At 49.2% G+C, this 14,589-nt stretch overlaps 1 protein-coding gene across 6 annotated transcripts in view; it reads left to right on the top strand.

Annotated features, from left to right (window-relative positions):
* Window positions 1–9,466, top strand: part of CLXN (calaxin) — a 35,991-nt gene extending 26,525 nt beyond the window's left edge. For 4 of the 6 annotated variants that reach the window (XR_001886681.1, XR_001886684.1, XR_001886682.1 and 1 more), the window contains 2 exons: window positions 2,234–2,318; window positions 3,194–3,404. The gene's annotated coding sequence lies outside the window, so the exon portion shown is untranslated. Of the gene's footprint in view, window positions 1–2,233; window positions 2,319–3,193; window positions 3,405–3,558; window positions 3,695–7,532; window positions 7,630–8,993 lie in introns of those variants that run through there. The other 2 variants (XR_001886685.1, XR_001886686.1) reach the window with 2 other exon arrangements.
* The last annotated feature ends 5,123 nt before the right edge of the window (window positions 9,467–14,589 follow it).

Below are 14,589 nucleotides of genomic sequence, written 5' to 3'. Positions count from 1 at the left end.
GCCTGCTATCACCCCCGCGCGCTCGTTGGTCGACAGACGGCTCCCGGCATGTGCAAGGCCGGCTTCGCGGAGCGACGATGCCCCCCGGGCCGTCTTCCCCTCCATCGTGGGCGCCCCAGGCACCAGGGCGTGGATGGTGGGCAGGGTCAGAAGGATTCATATTTGGTCGACGAGGCTCAGAGCAAGAGAGGCTCCTCAACCCTGAAGTACCCCATCGAGCACGGGCATCGTCACCAATGGGACCGACACAATCTGCACACACCTCTACATGAGCTGCGGTGGCTCCTGAGGGCACCAGTGCTGCGGACCGAGGCCCTGAACCCCAGGCCAACCGCTGAGGAAAGATGATCAGATCATGTTTGAGACTTCAACACCCCAGCCCATGTAGTGAGCCATCCAGGCTGTGCTGTCCCTTGTACGCTCGGCCGTACACTGGCTCGTGATGGACTTCCGGTGACGGGGTCAACCACAGTGCCCATTACGAGGGGATATGCCTCCCCCATGCATCATGCGTCTGGACCTGGCTGGCCGGGACCTGACTGATACGTCATGAGATCCTCACTGAGCACGCTACAGCTTCACCACGGCCCGAGCGGATGAAATCGTGGTGACATGAAGGGAAAGCTGTGCTATGTGCCCTGGACCTTTGAGCAGGAGATGGCCACGGCGGCTTTCCAGCTCCTCCCTGAGAAGAGCTACGCGCCTGCCCGATGGCCCAGGTCTCACCATTGCAAGAGCGTTCCGCTGCCCTGAGGCTCTCTCCAGCCTTCTTTCTGGGCATGGAGTCCTGTGGCATCCATGAAACTACCTTCAACTCCATCATGAGTGTGACGTGGTACATCTGTAAAGAGCCTGTACGCCACACAGTGCTGTCTGGTGGCAACACATGTACCTCTGGCATTGCGCTGACAGGATGCAAGAAGGAGATTACTGCCCTGCGCCCAGCACGATGAAGATCAAGATCATGCTCTCTGAGCGCTAGTATCTGATGTGGATGGCGGCTCCATCCTGGCTCGCTGTCCACCTTCGCAATGTTGGATCAGCAAGCAGAGATCGACAATCTGGCCCCTCCATCATCCACCGCAATGCTTCTTAGGTGGACTGTGCTTAGTTGCGTTACACCCTTTTCTTGACAAAACCTAATTGCAGCAAGAAACAAGATGAGATTGGCATGGCTTTATTTGTTTTTTTTTGTTTTGTTTTGGTTTTTTTTTTTTTTTTTGGCTTGACTCAGGATTTAAAAAATGAACGGTGAAGGTGACAGCAGTCGTTGGATGCAAGCATCCCCCAAAGTTTACAATGGGCCGAGGCTTGATTGTTACTTGTTTCTTTTTTTAATAGCCATTCCAAATATGAGATGCATTGTTACAGAAGTCCTCGCCTCCTAAAAGACCCCACTTCTCGTCTCTAAGGAGAATGGCCCAGTCCTCTCCAGGTCCACACAGGTGGAGGTGATAGCATTGCTTTCATGTAAATTATGATAATGGAAAATTTTTTAATCTCGCCTTAATACTTTTTTATTTTGTTTTATTTTGAATGATGAGCCTTCGTGCCCCCTTTTTTGTCCCCCAACTGACATGTCGAAGGCTTTTGGTCCTCCCTGGGAGTGGGTGGAGGCAGCCAGGGCTTACTGTAACACTGACTTGAGACCAGTTGAATAACGTGCACACCTTACAAAAAAAAAAAAAGAAAGAAAGAAAGGGACAAGGAATGCTTCTTTGAGCCATCTTGGATGATGTCAGGGAAAGGCTTCTACCTAGAGAAGAAGATGCCAATGATAAGGGATCATGAGATGAAGTGGCAAACATAATAAATTATAATGTGGTGCTTTCCAAGTGCCAGTCCCTAGCCCAAGGATAGACAGCTGGGACATGGTAGAGCTGGGATTTGCACCAGATCTGACCTGCAGCCCAGGCCCTTATCTGTGTTCTAGCCCTGACTGCCTCTTACTGTCACAAGATACCACCTGGCATGGCACAGGTCACATGAACTTTTAAAGTCTGATATAAGTGAAAAGTGATTATAGATTGGTAGGAACCATGGCATTTATCATCCCAAATGGGATGCTGTCGTGAAAGGAGATGCTCATAGTTACATAAGCACAATGTAATCTGGGATTTTCCCAGGCAAAGCAGGACGTATTGTCACCCTATTTATAGGTTATGAATTACTCCACAAATTACATTTTTGTAAAATGGGAATAACACCTGCTCTCTCTGCCTCTACCTCACAGGGTTTCTGTAAGGCAGGATTGAATGAGATAATGTGTGTTACACCATGTTACAAAGAGGGAAGCTGTTTCCCCCTTTGAACAAACTGTAAGTATGATCTGAATGCATCGATTATGGTAGGTGTGTCAGGACAGTGACATGTGTGCCCTATCTTGGAGTGTGCTTAGGTTCTTCATAGGTGTTCATGTGTAATGATTAAGTATGGGCATCAAAAGTCTGGAAATGGGGAACCCACATGGCATTGCTTAAGTCTCTTACTGGTATAAGGAGTTTGTAGGATATTTCTAAAATATCTTTAATAATTGAATTTAGAAAACTGAATTTCATGAAAGTCGGGTAAAGTGCTGGTGTAAACATCACGAGAACGCTCCTGAATGCTACCCTCTTGGAGTCAGCATTAGTGCAACTACCCCCCCCCCCACACACACACACAGAGACACACACGCACATCTCCCTCACAACACACTCAGAACAGACAGACATACAAACCGTAGTGTATCCCGTTTACCACACGCAGTAGAGTTTCTCTCTCATCCTATCAAGAGTTCACCAATTCTAAAGCAATTGGCATCATACTGCTCACGTCTAGGATTCTGACTAACCACATGCAAGATTAAATGTGTTTGTTATCCTGGCTCTAACGTGCTAAAATATCAAAGGGAAATTAATGAGATATGATTTGTATGAAGACATAAAAGTCTAAAATCCCATTAGATAAACATGAACTTACATCCAAGTTACCTGAGCTCCAACAAGCCAAATTCATGCCGTGGTCCACTTTCTGTGTTCTTAATTGGGATAGTGTGAATCTGACTAAGTGCAAGGCAAGCTGCTTCCCTCTTCATATCTCTCATTACTTGGTACTGTATTTTGATCCATGTAAACAGAGAAAAGAGCATAGCAGCCCCAGGAATTCAAGTTAGTTGCTAACCAGGAAGTGGGTGCACCTTCCGTATTTCCAGGGACCCTGGCGGTTATGCCGTGGGATGTGTGCGTGACGTGTGCAGCCCCTGCAGTCAGCGCCGGCAGACCCCATCCCAGATAAGGACAGCGCTGCGCAGAAGCGGTCCTGCCCCTACCTGCACGGAGCACTCAGTCCAGGAGAACAGAGTTGCTGTTTGCTGTCTTGAAAACGAAAGGAGGAGGAAGAGGAGGGGAAAGGAAAAAAGGACGAGGAAAACAAAACCACAGAGGGGGGCGAGGGGGAGGTGGAAAAGAAAAGATTAACTGAGTGGAGAAAAGTTTTCATGCCATGAGTTTTTTAAAAAAGGAAACAGGTAAGCAGAGAGTTAAGGGATTGGTGTTTTTCTCTTCTTTCATTTCACAGAATGCTAGAAAATCAAATGGCAGGTCTGGGAGGGACAGCCTTGCTCCACAGAGTCTACTGAGAGGTGGTGCAGCGGGGAGACAGAACTGCAGCAGGGCAGGATGTGGAGCAGGCCAGGGCCTGCACCAGCGCCCAGGTATGCGGCTGACAGGCAGGGCGCTGGCCCGCGGCAGGTGCAGCACCGCCAGTGCCCGCGGCCCCAGGAAAAGAAAACCTGCAGGTGCCGTCAGGACATGTCCTGAGCCTCCCAAGCCACGCGCTTTTCTGAATAGCTGTCCTATACTCATTGTCTGGCTGCAAGATGATGGTGTGCGTTGGGAGGGGACGAGAGGGAGGGAGTGGTGTGTGGAGTCTCCTGCTTCAGTGGCTTTGATGACACACAGGGGCGGCTTCAGAGAGAGGAGCAGTGGGAGGAGGTGGGGCAGGCACTGGGGATCCTGGGGGGCTGGTGTGGGCTGGCTGAGCCTGTGCCAGAGGAGCGAGGGTGAGGGCTCCCCTGCCAGTCCTGGGGCTGCTCCTCTTCCCCCAGGAGAGCACCCCTCCCTGCCCTCTTTCCCAGGCTGCATGGACGTGGGCAGTCTGTTGACTGCGGAGCACCCCTGTGAGTATGACCTACTGTCCTTACATGCCCGGGACTCTCCTCTGTCCAGCTTCAGCCATCTGCAGCACAGTGGCTCTAAGCATTTCAGTTCAGTGCTCACAGTCCCAAGAATTTCCTAATGCTGCCTGAGTCCCTGCACATCCCACGAGCGCACATGGGTTAGCACACACTGTGGGTGCTCCAGAGCTTCTCTGTGGAGTTACCTCTCAGCCTGCTCATGACCTGTCACCAGAGGCAGTTCTAAAAATAAGCAATTATCATGTTCAGCTGGAAGCAGGAGAATGCAATGCAGCCACTTGTCTTTTGCCAGCTCTGGATACCTGATCAAGGGGATCTCCCACCCTCCTCAGAAAGGGCTGGCGTACATTTTGGGGGAGTGGGGAATAGAAGGGCATTTTGCCTTTGTAGAAAGTTAACTCTGTGTTGTGGCGGTTGTCCTGCTGACTGCAGCCAAGGAGCAAGGAGGCAGGCATGAAGGCAGGGCAGTGCTTCCAGCTGGGCCCAGGGAAAGGAGCAATGCTCCCTGGCTAGACCCAGGGAAAGGAGCACTGCTCCCCAGCTAGATCCAGGGACAGGTGTAGTGCTCCCAGCTAGATCCAGGGAAAAGCTGCTCCCCAGCTAGACCCAGGGACAAGAATAGTGCTCCTGGCTAGACCCCAGGAGAGAAGTAGTGCTCCCAGCTAGACCCAGGGACAGGAGTAGTACTCCCCAGCTAGACCCAGGGACAGGAGCAGTGCTTCCCGGCTAGACCCAGGGACAGAAGCAGCGATTCCCACCTAGACCCAGGGACAGGAGTACTGCTCCCCAGCTAGAGGTTCACCCAAGCCCTTCTTTCCTTCTCCAGCCTCACAGGGCCACTGCTGCAGCCCCCTAGAAAGGGGCTCTGAGCCCTGCACCCTGCCGTGTGCTCTGAACCCAGCTCTCACAGCTGATCCCCCTAGATGGAGCAAGCACACCTCTGCTTGGGCCACTGAGCAAGAACTCAGCGCCATGTCAGGGATCCCTCCTCCAGAACCCACCATGCCCCTGAGTGCACCCTACACATAGAGGAGGCGGCCAGATGGGACTGCAGCCTGGGTGCCTGGAGCACTCGGTACCTCACTTTACACAGTCTTTGAGGGGTGAGGGTTTCCTCAGAACACCTGCCATGCAGGGTGGGGAAGATTTAGGTGAATAGACTGAAAGCACCTATAGTAGTGCCCAGCACATAGGAGATGTTCACTACTTGCCAACTCTCGTGATTATGACATAATGCAAAAGTCTGTATGCATTGTTCTGTTCTCCTGTTCAGTATCATGCTCTCAAGAACAGCCATGCTGATCCTGCATGCCACCTGGGTCACACCTCCCAGTGTTCAGGCAACGCTTAGTGCATGCTGCTGGCTGCCAGCCCACCTGCAGCTATTCCAGGGCAGCACTGGAATTCCTCCAGAGATCCGCGTCCTAAGTGGGCAGGCCTGGCAGGAGCCAAGGTGCAGTTCAGCTGCCACGAGTAGATGATTAAGAGATTCCTCATTGTATAATACACAAATACCTTCCCTGCAAAACTGCCAAGCTAAGAATACAGTGTCTACTTCCACAGAATGCTGACTCTTGGTCAAATCAGTATCCCTGCTGGCTGAGCATCCAGGATTGTTCTCTTTAGGAAAACAGTGCCCCATAAACTCACAGCTTACTGTGAAGAAATCTTTTCCTATACCTGTTACTAACCACTCAACTGAAACCTATTGCTATGTGAGTTTTAGAGCACTTTGTTATCTAGTCTTAAGTTCGGGATGTGTGTGCATGCATGTGTGTTGTGTATTCCTCCATGCACATGTACATGCATGCATGAGCTCACGCACGCAGTGAGACCTCCTCTCTGGATCTCCCATATCCTCAGCTCCATTTGGTTTTGCATTTACTTGCATGTCCTGCTGAGGAAGCCTCTAGATTAATGCACATGATTTTCTACTCACCCTGTGACTATTTCAGTCACTTCATGGAGGATTATGGGAAAATGGAGTTCATGGTAAAGGTGAGCTGGACAGTCCTGGGATCATGAGCAGCAGATTTGCCTTCAGGCCTTTGACGACAGCCTCAGGCCACAGGTTGCTCCTGCCCACTGGCTCCTGAAGGCAGCCCTGCTCTCAGCTCTGATGGCAGCAGGTGCAGGTGGGCAGGTGCAGGTGAGCAGACCCAGGTGAGCAGACCCAGGTGGGCAGACCCAGGTGGGCAGGCACAGGTGAGCAGACCAGCTGGCTGATGCTGACAGCTGAGAGGGTAGAAAAGTAACGCCCTAGTCTCCTAGGCCACAAAAACTCTATGTGGTCATACTAAGTTGGTTCCTTATAAACTATCAAGAAAGTGCAAATATAGAACCACAGTAGCATTCACTATACAAGCCCATCTAGTAGCACCAAAACAGCCCTTTGATGGACAGCATCAAGCTAGATGAGCATGAGCAGAAAGCAGGGAAAGTAAAGCAAATGGTCTTTTTGGCAGCTAGAAATAAAGTGGCCAGTCACAATGAGGAAGAGCATTGATGGGCCCTGCCAGCAGTAAGGCAGACTACCTTCCTCAGCATCCCTCTGCAGCAGTCCTGGAGGGCTGAGTGGGTTTGCTGGCTGGGAAGAGAAGACTGATCTGCTTTGGAAGGCCTGTCAGTACATCTAATATTAAAAAGAGATTTATCCCCACTGTGCCCATCAAGTGGACAGAGGCCTCCCTCGCCACCTTTCACCCACACGTGCACTGCCACACATGGGTCTCTGACTAGAAAGTTCAGGGGCAGCACGGGGAGGGCCCAGGACTTGCCAGACCACCCCCCATGTGTTCTCACCTCTGCATGCCAACGCCCCAGCATGGGTGCTACACGGCGTGGCCCCTTCCTCTGTAATTTATGGCTTGCTGTGCACCTCATGCTGCCACTTAGTACCTGAAGAAAACATTCCTCCCCCTAACACACATCCCCTTGTTTATTTCTGCCACCCTCCTGCCTGTTTTGCTCCACACTGCCCCTGTTATGGGGACTCAGCCACTCACACAGAATTCTGGGCCTGTGCAGTTTGCCAGGTGAGAGGACATTAGTCTACATGGATGAAACTCGAGCGCCCTCCCCGCTGAAGTGCACTGTCACCGCTTCCCTCCCTTTGCCACTAGACATCCACTGACTAGACGATGGTCACTTAATTGCCTGTCACCTGTGCAGTGGACGGAGCATTTCGTACCCTACATGAAATGCACAGCCTGTGTGAAGAGGTGCAATAAAGCAGAAAACGAGATTTTTCACTCCTGTCATTGGAGAATACTTGGAGTATTTCAATCACTGCTATGGTCACAAAGTCAGTGGCACCTGCTCCACCACTAACAGCAAAACTTCCTCATTGTTCCAGCACCGAGGAACAAATCACAGGGGTGCGAAGACTGCAGACCCTGGAGTCCAGCCTTGTGAGCCAGACGCAGCTCCCGGGGCAGAGGACGGGCCTCCCGCATCCGCAGGGATACCCCCCTCTGCTCTCAGCCAGGCCCCTGCTCAGGAGTTGTTTGCTGCCACTTACTTCTGAGTCTGCCTCTCCCTGTCTCTCTGAACAGGCTCATCTCTGCAGACATCTCTTACAGCTTGAAAAAATTATATAAAATTTTCAAGATCCAGTAGCACACAGCCTTTGGTTTTATAAAAAGCTTGCAAGTTGATTCTGATGAACACTGGCCTTCTCATGTCAACAAATGCCTGTTTCACCAAACGATGGGTTTCACCTCTCTTCCCTGATACCCATTAGTATAAACACAGCATGAGCCCATATATGTGAGATGAGTTTATTATGGTCTTGAAACACCATAATAAGGAAAGAAATTGACTGACAACAGATTGAATGAAGGCAAGCAAGGTCTCGCCCTGGCCTGTGGCTGGGAGGGAGAGGCAAAAAGGGTGGTGTTTTTCTCTCCTTTCATGGCCACAGGATTCTAGAAAATCAAATGGCAGGTCTGGGAGGGACAGCCTTGCTCCACAGAGTCTACTGAGAGGTGGTGCAGTGGGGAGACAGAATCGCAGCAGGGCAGGATGTGGAGCAGGCCAGGGCCTGCACCAGTGCCCAGGTATGCAGCTGACAGGCAGGGTGCTGGCCCGCAGCAGGTGCAGCACCGCCAGTGCCCGCGGCCCCAGGAAAAGAAAACCTGCAGGTGCCGTCAGGACATGTCCTGAGCCTCCCAAGCCACGCGCTTTTCTGAATAGCTGTCCTATACTCATTGTCTGGCTACAAGATGGTGGTGTGCATTGGGAGGTGATGAGAGGGAGGGAGTGGTGTGTGGAGTCTCCTGCTCTGGTGGCTTTGATGACACACGGGGTGGTTTCCAAGTGAGGGGCAGTGGGAGGAGGTGGGGCCAGCAGTGGTGATCCCAGGGAGCTGGTGTGGGCTGGTTGACCCTGTGCCAGAGGAGGCGAGGTAGGGACTCCTCTGCCAGTCCTGGGGCAGCTCCTCTTCCCCCAGGAGGGTGCTCCTCTCTCCTGATGTCTGGGAAAGTTAGATGGGGAGCCCTACACACCTTCAGATCCAGTCCTCACTGTCTGCAACAGGCTTCAGTCCTTGGCCGGTATTTAATATTTCCCTCCATTATTTTGTGGAAAAAAAGAAAGACATGTTAAGCTCGCAACACTTTAGAAGATAAATGTGACACTAACAGTGCCATCACCGCAGTTTGCTATGACAAGCCATGTCAGTGTGGTCGCAGGGAGGACCGGGTCTGACCCATGCCCACAGAGGGGACTGCGCATGGCTGGCCTCAGTCATGCACCCCTGATGCCATGCCCTGCTGCATTTTTTCTGTTTATGTTTCTCTCTTTTTCCCTTCTATAGAATGTAAATCCGTGAAAACATGGCCCTGGTCAGTCCTCTTCAGTGCTGTCTTCCCACATGGCAGTGGGCACTCAGTCAATATTTGCTGAATGAGTGAAGGATCGAACCCCACCGTACAGCATTAGTGGAAAACTTATTTTGACCTGGATGTCAATGGAGTGTGTGGGCTCAAGGCAATGTTGTTTTTCAAGAAAGCAGATGTGACGCCATTGTACACCCAACAAATATAAATTGCAGGGCTTGGTAGCTCTCCACGGCCTACACCTCTGACAGTTTTTGATGTGCTGTGTGAAACCAAGAGCAGAAATGGATGTCTCCATTCTACTCATCCATGCATAGCTGCAGTAGCAGCCCATTCGTTTTGGTCATGTTTCATTTGGTATTAAAAATGCCCCTGTAGGCTGGGTGTGCTGGCTCACACCTGTGATACCAGTACTTTGGGAGACCAAGGCTGGAGGATTGCTTGAGACCATGAGTTCGGGACCAGCCTGGGCAATATGGTGAAACCCTGTGTCACAAAAAAATGCAAAAATTAACCGGGCGCAGTGGTGCTCGCCTATAGTCCCAGCTACCTGGGAGGCTGAGGTGGGAGGATCACTGAGCCTAAGAGGTCGTGGCTGCAGTAAGCCGAGGTCATAACACTGCACTCCAGGCTGGGTGATAAAGCAAGACCCTTGGAGAACAAAAGGGAGTTAACCGCAGACACTCGCACACCTGGCAAAGTTACTGGAATAAGCATGTCTTTGCCTGGAGAACAGCAAGGGCTGATTCAATGCCTTTATTTGAACTCTGCATGTGGAATTTTATTACTTTGAATATATCCTCCAAAAAATGGAACTAAAGTAAACAGACTATCAACTGAAGTGTATCATAAGTTTGGTTTGATTTAAATAGATTATTATATTGATAAGATTATAACAAATTATGACAATGCATTAAGAAATAAACATCATGTAAAACTTAAAAATTAAGCTATGAGATATTCTATGATTCCTAAGATGGGCCCCTGTAGGCACAGGTAACTGAAGGATTTCACTAGGGTGATGATTCTGTTCATCTTCAGCCTCCTGGTAAAGTTGATGAGGGGTTTGAAACCTATAGGTTTTTAGCACTCGGCTAACCACAAAACCATAACTTTCAAAGGAGGCAAATGTGCAGGTCAACAGGATAGGAAATTATATGGTAAACGTTACACTGACTGAGAAACTCTTTCCCTTCCTCAGCAGGCACTGTTATTCTTAGACAGGATAGTCAGGAGGTTAGGAGAGAGTGTTAGGGCAACTTGGTGTTTCTGAAAGGCTGTTCAGGTTCTTGGCACACACTACAACTCTCTGAAAGACAATGGATTTCTGGAGATCCTTTAAGTCACCTTTGCCATGATGCTGCAACCCTAGGCCTGTCCATGCTCCCACATCTCCATGCCTCTTGCAGGAATGGACTTCCTTCCCTTTATCTCCCTTCTGCCTGGCAAATTTCTGCTCTCCCTCCCCTGAGAAGCCCTTCCAGCCTCTGCCAAGAAGTCTTACCACCCTGAATGCATTGTCCAGGCATCTCTTACAGCCTGGGAGAGCATCACACTTACTATCAACTTTGATGTCATGAAACCTAGGACTCACATTCTCCATAGTGCCTTTTTCTGGTATATAATAAGCCCGCATTAAACTGATGACAAATGAAGAGCGTGCTCAGCTCAAACTTGTGATGCTAGAATCTCAGAAATTTCCCCATACATCCCCAGAATTCAGCTCTTCCTTTGCAAATGACAAATGTCCTGTAGCAAACCATCTGTGGGAGTCTTACAGTGCCAGGGCCTCTCAGTAAGCATGCACCCCATGGACCTGGCCACCTTTGGAATGCGTTCCCCTCCACAATCTGAATCTTCATTATTTTAAACCTTGAACACCATCTCCTCAATTTCTTCCTCCCAAACTGCACTTTGTCTTCCATGTCATAATCACCCCCACTATCTACCTCAGTCCTGACATTTTCTCCCAGTTTTCCAGCCTGCACTGGCCTCTTTCCCTCCTCCCTTTTGGGCATTCCTCGTGCCTTTTCTCCATCTGAGTGACTCCCTCTCACGCACCAGACATGTTCCTGGTGTTGTCTTTTCCCAGAAACTCTCTCTGGTGGCTCTTGGCGTGCTGTGTTCCCTTAGTAGGATTAGCACACTCCCCAGTTACCCTATTGCTGTACTTGGCCCTGTAAAGAGCAATTTCCTGTTAGTGTATCTTTATACTCTACAAAATATAAACTCCTCAAGGAACAACATAGATCTCACTTACCTGCAATTTCCATGTCAATACATGACAGTTAAGGTCCCCGCGGTGTGAAGATTCTACAAGCCGCCTGGGGCGCGTCTGTAAAGAGGACTTTACAGAGGCTAGAGAGCTGTCTGGATCCTTGGAAAGTTAGAGCACTTCAGGAAGATTGCTAAGTAAAGAAAACGAAACCCATGTGTGTCCTTCTCTGCAGGCTTGATATTCAAATGGGAGAACCCAACACATCTCCATTCAGAAGTTGGTGTGAAGAATTTATCCATATTTCCCCTTTCGCCCACAATGCAATCACTGCTCCTTAAAGACTATGTCAGATTAATCTTGGGTTTTCTTACAACTGACAGCCTGTAGGATTCTCACCCATCCATTGTGAGAGGTGTGCCACCCAGGAAAGTAATGGGTGGCTGGGTGTCTTAGGGCAAATTCCAAAATATGATTCCCAGCTGAACTCTCAATGAATGATGTTACAAGTCCATCTTTCCTTTGTCGACTAAGAGTGTATCCCTCTTTGAAGGTGTACATCAACTTCCACTTCTTCCATGACACATCCCCAACCTGAGATTCATCAATTAAAAAAAAAAAAAACAGAACTTGAAAATAAGAGAGGGATGAAGGAATTCCCTTCTCCAAATCCAGAGCCATCTTTGTCTTTATCACCAATTTGGCACAACTTTTTCAGATAAGAGATTTGAGAGATTTGTATTCACCACTGCCCTCACACATGTTCATATTGCAACATTGACTAGCACAGTATCTTGTTTGATATAGGTGTTACAAAAATATTGATTAATTGGCTAATGAAAAGAACACACTGATCACTGAGAGAAAGGAAACATCTCCCAGGAAGCTGAAGGCCAGAGTTTCTAGTGAACATGACCATCAGTCTTTAGGGTTATCCTGACCACCATGAAAATGAGGCCTAATTTCCAAAAGCTGTCAGTGGAAGGGCCACATGCCGAGTCCCAGGACTGGTGACTGGTTAAATAGTATCCATGTCCTAACCTGAGTAACGGTAAAATTTTTATTATTTGTGTGGCATTTTTATACTTTGCAAATCACTTTTATATCTATGACTTCATTTGATGTTTATAACCATCCTGGAAGTTGATGGGGCAGATATGGTGATTATCAGATTAATAGACTGAGGCACAGAGAGGTCAGGAGACTTCAGCCCCAACATCTGCCTAAGGGAAATGAATGTGAGCAAGATGCAGCACTGGGCCCAAGAGACAACAGCCTATGGGACCAAATGGAAGCCTGCAGAAGGCCAAAGCAGAGGTCTGCCATGAGTGCTCAGGAAGCACAGAGGAGACAAAAAGACAGACTGCCCTGATGCCTACACTGCACCCAGTGGGCCAGCTCCATGGGACCTGAGCAAGAGACTCAGATCCTCCCGACTCTGCAGTTTCTGGAGGGATGAAAGGGGCTCTGAATGTGTGAGCTACAATAATTATGTTTGCTTTAATGGAGCAATGCTGGCTTTTGTTGTGCTATGGTGCAAAGGCCTAATTATTCAAATGCAGTCATTAGTTCCCACACAGCAGAGATGACGGCAGACGTTATAAAGATAACATCTCTTGGCCCTTTGCCTGCCAGCCCCAGCCACAGGGACACTTCAGACACGACAGCAGCTCCTGCCAGGAGCACCCAGCACATGTCCCAGGACATCAGAGCCCAGAGTTGACCTGAGATATCTGGAGGGAAGGGGGCCTCGTGAACCCCTCCCTCCAGAGCCCCTAGGTGAGGGAGGTGCAGGCAAGCCTGCTAGGACCCCTGCTGCCCGGAGCCCTCTGTGTCCTGCTGGCTGTCTTCATACAGACAAGCAGCTCCCATCAGGGCAGACACCGTGTCAAGAACCCATTTCAAACATACAAGGCTGAAAGGAAATCATTCATTTCACCACAGGACGAGATGTACCCAGAAACCTGTCCAACTTCTTGCCGCCACCACCAGGGAAAAAAAAAGTGACGAGCCGAATTTGTAGGGTATATGATTGCTCAAATGGGCATTCAGGAGCAGGCGCTGGCCTGCCTGCATTTTTCCTATCCCAGCCCTTCTATGAGTAACTATTAGGAAAACACAAAGGGCTTTAAAAAGTTCAAAGAATTTATTTAAAAAGTGACTGCATCATTATCACCACCAAACTGCTTAATATTTAGACTTCTGTAAACTAAAACAAAACAAAAAAAAATCTAAGTTGAGAGGAGAACAGGGGTTATTTTTCCTTTGCACCAGCCACAGCAGGGATTTCCTGGAAGTCAGTTCCCTCGGGCTTTGTTCTCTTTCCTCTGCGTGCACACACACACCTCCCTTTCTCCCATGCAACCTGCCCAGAAACTGGAGACCTGGAGAGAAGAGACAGGGCTCTCAGGAAACATTTTGCTTGACCAAGATTTTTGCCACCCTGTTCTTTAATTACATTTTCCTCTGGCTGCTTTTCACACATCCACCCAAGGTAGAAGGAATATCTCCCATAAAAATTGTAGTGAGAAGAATTCTCCATTTTACAAAAGAAAAAAGTGAGGGGGAAATCTGCCGTAATAATGAGGGAAGCCATATTCTGTTTGTTAGCAGGGACTTTCTTTGAACAATGCCCCAACCTGCCATCCAAGGAAGACTTGTGTGGGAGCGACGGGAATGGAGAGGTGAAGGCTGCCCAGGTTCTAAGGACGCCCCTCCATGCAGCCTGGCAACAAATCCTCCTGGGTGAGGCATTTCCGGCTCAGTGTGTTGCTTTTTTTCCATGTGGAGTTGTAGAAGAAAACCTGGGAAGCGATTAAGTCAAGCATTTGCTTCCCAGCTGAAGAAAAGGAACATGGACCTCAGAAAGACTGCAGAAGTTGAGAGCTCTGGAAGTGCATCAGTTTTTAAAACCACACACACACAGTTTAAAAAGAAAGTTTTTTTTTTTTTAATAACAGTTAAAATATTAACAATGAGAAGCAGCAGTGAGCACACAGGCATGGCTAGCTTTGTGGCTGAAACAGAGGAAGGTGGGTCATGGCCTGTTACGAAGAATGGAAAGAATTGCACAGGTCTGGAAAAGATCTGGAAATGACAGTCCCATCCATATTTTAATGCCAAAGCAAGAGAACATCAAGAAATCACCAAATGCCATCCTGGGAGGTCAGAATCGGGGGAGACAGGGGACACCTCATAAATCAAAGGCTAGTCCTGGAGACAGGAAAATAGGGCCAGCAGCTCCCCGGCCTTGTGGCTCGCTGGTGGCTGCAGGACTGAGAAGAATGAGGGTATGGGTTGTGCTAGAATCCTGGTTTTTCAGAGAAGGACACTGGGGCTGAGGAGCGAGTCTAGAGTCA

This window comes from Rhinopithecus bieti, unplaced genomic scaffold (genome assembly GCF_001698545.2).
Source record: "Rhinopithecus bieti isolate Rb0 unplaced genomic scaffold, ASM169854v2 scaffold_11288, whole genome shotgun sequence".
NCBI classification, from domain to species: Eukaryota; Metazoa; Chordata; class Mammalia; order Primates; family Cercopithecidae; genus Rhinopithecus; species Rhinopithecus bieti.
Note: the sequence above shows the minus strand (reverse complement) of the source record. Positions and strands in the feature narration are given on the sequence as shown.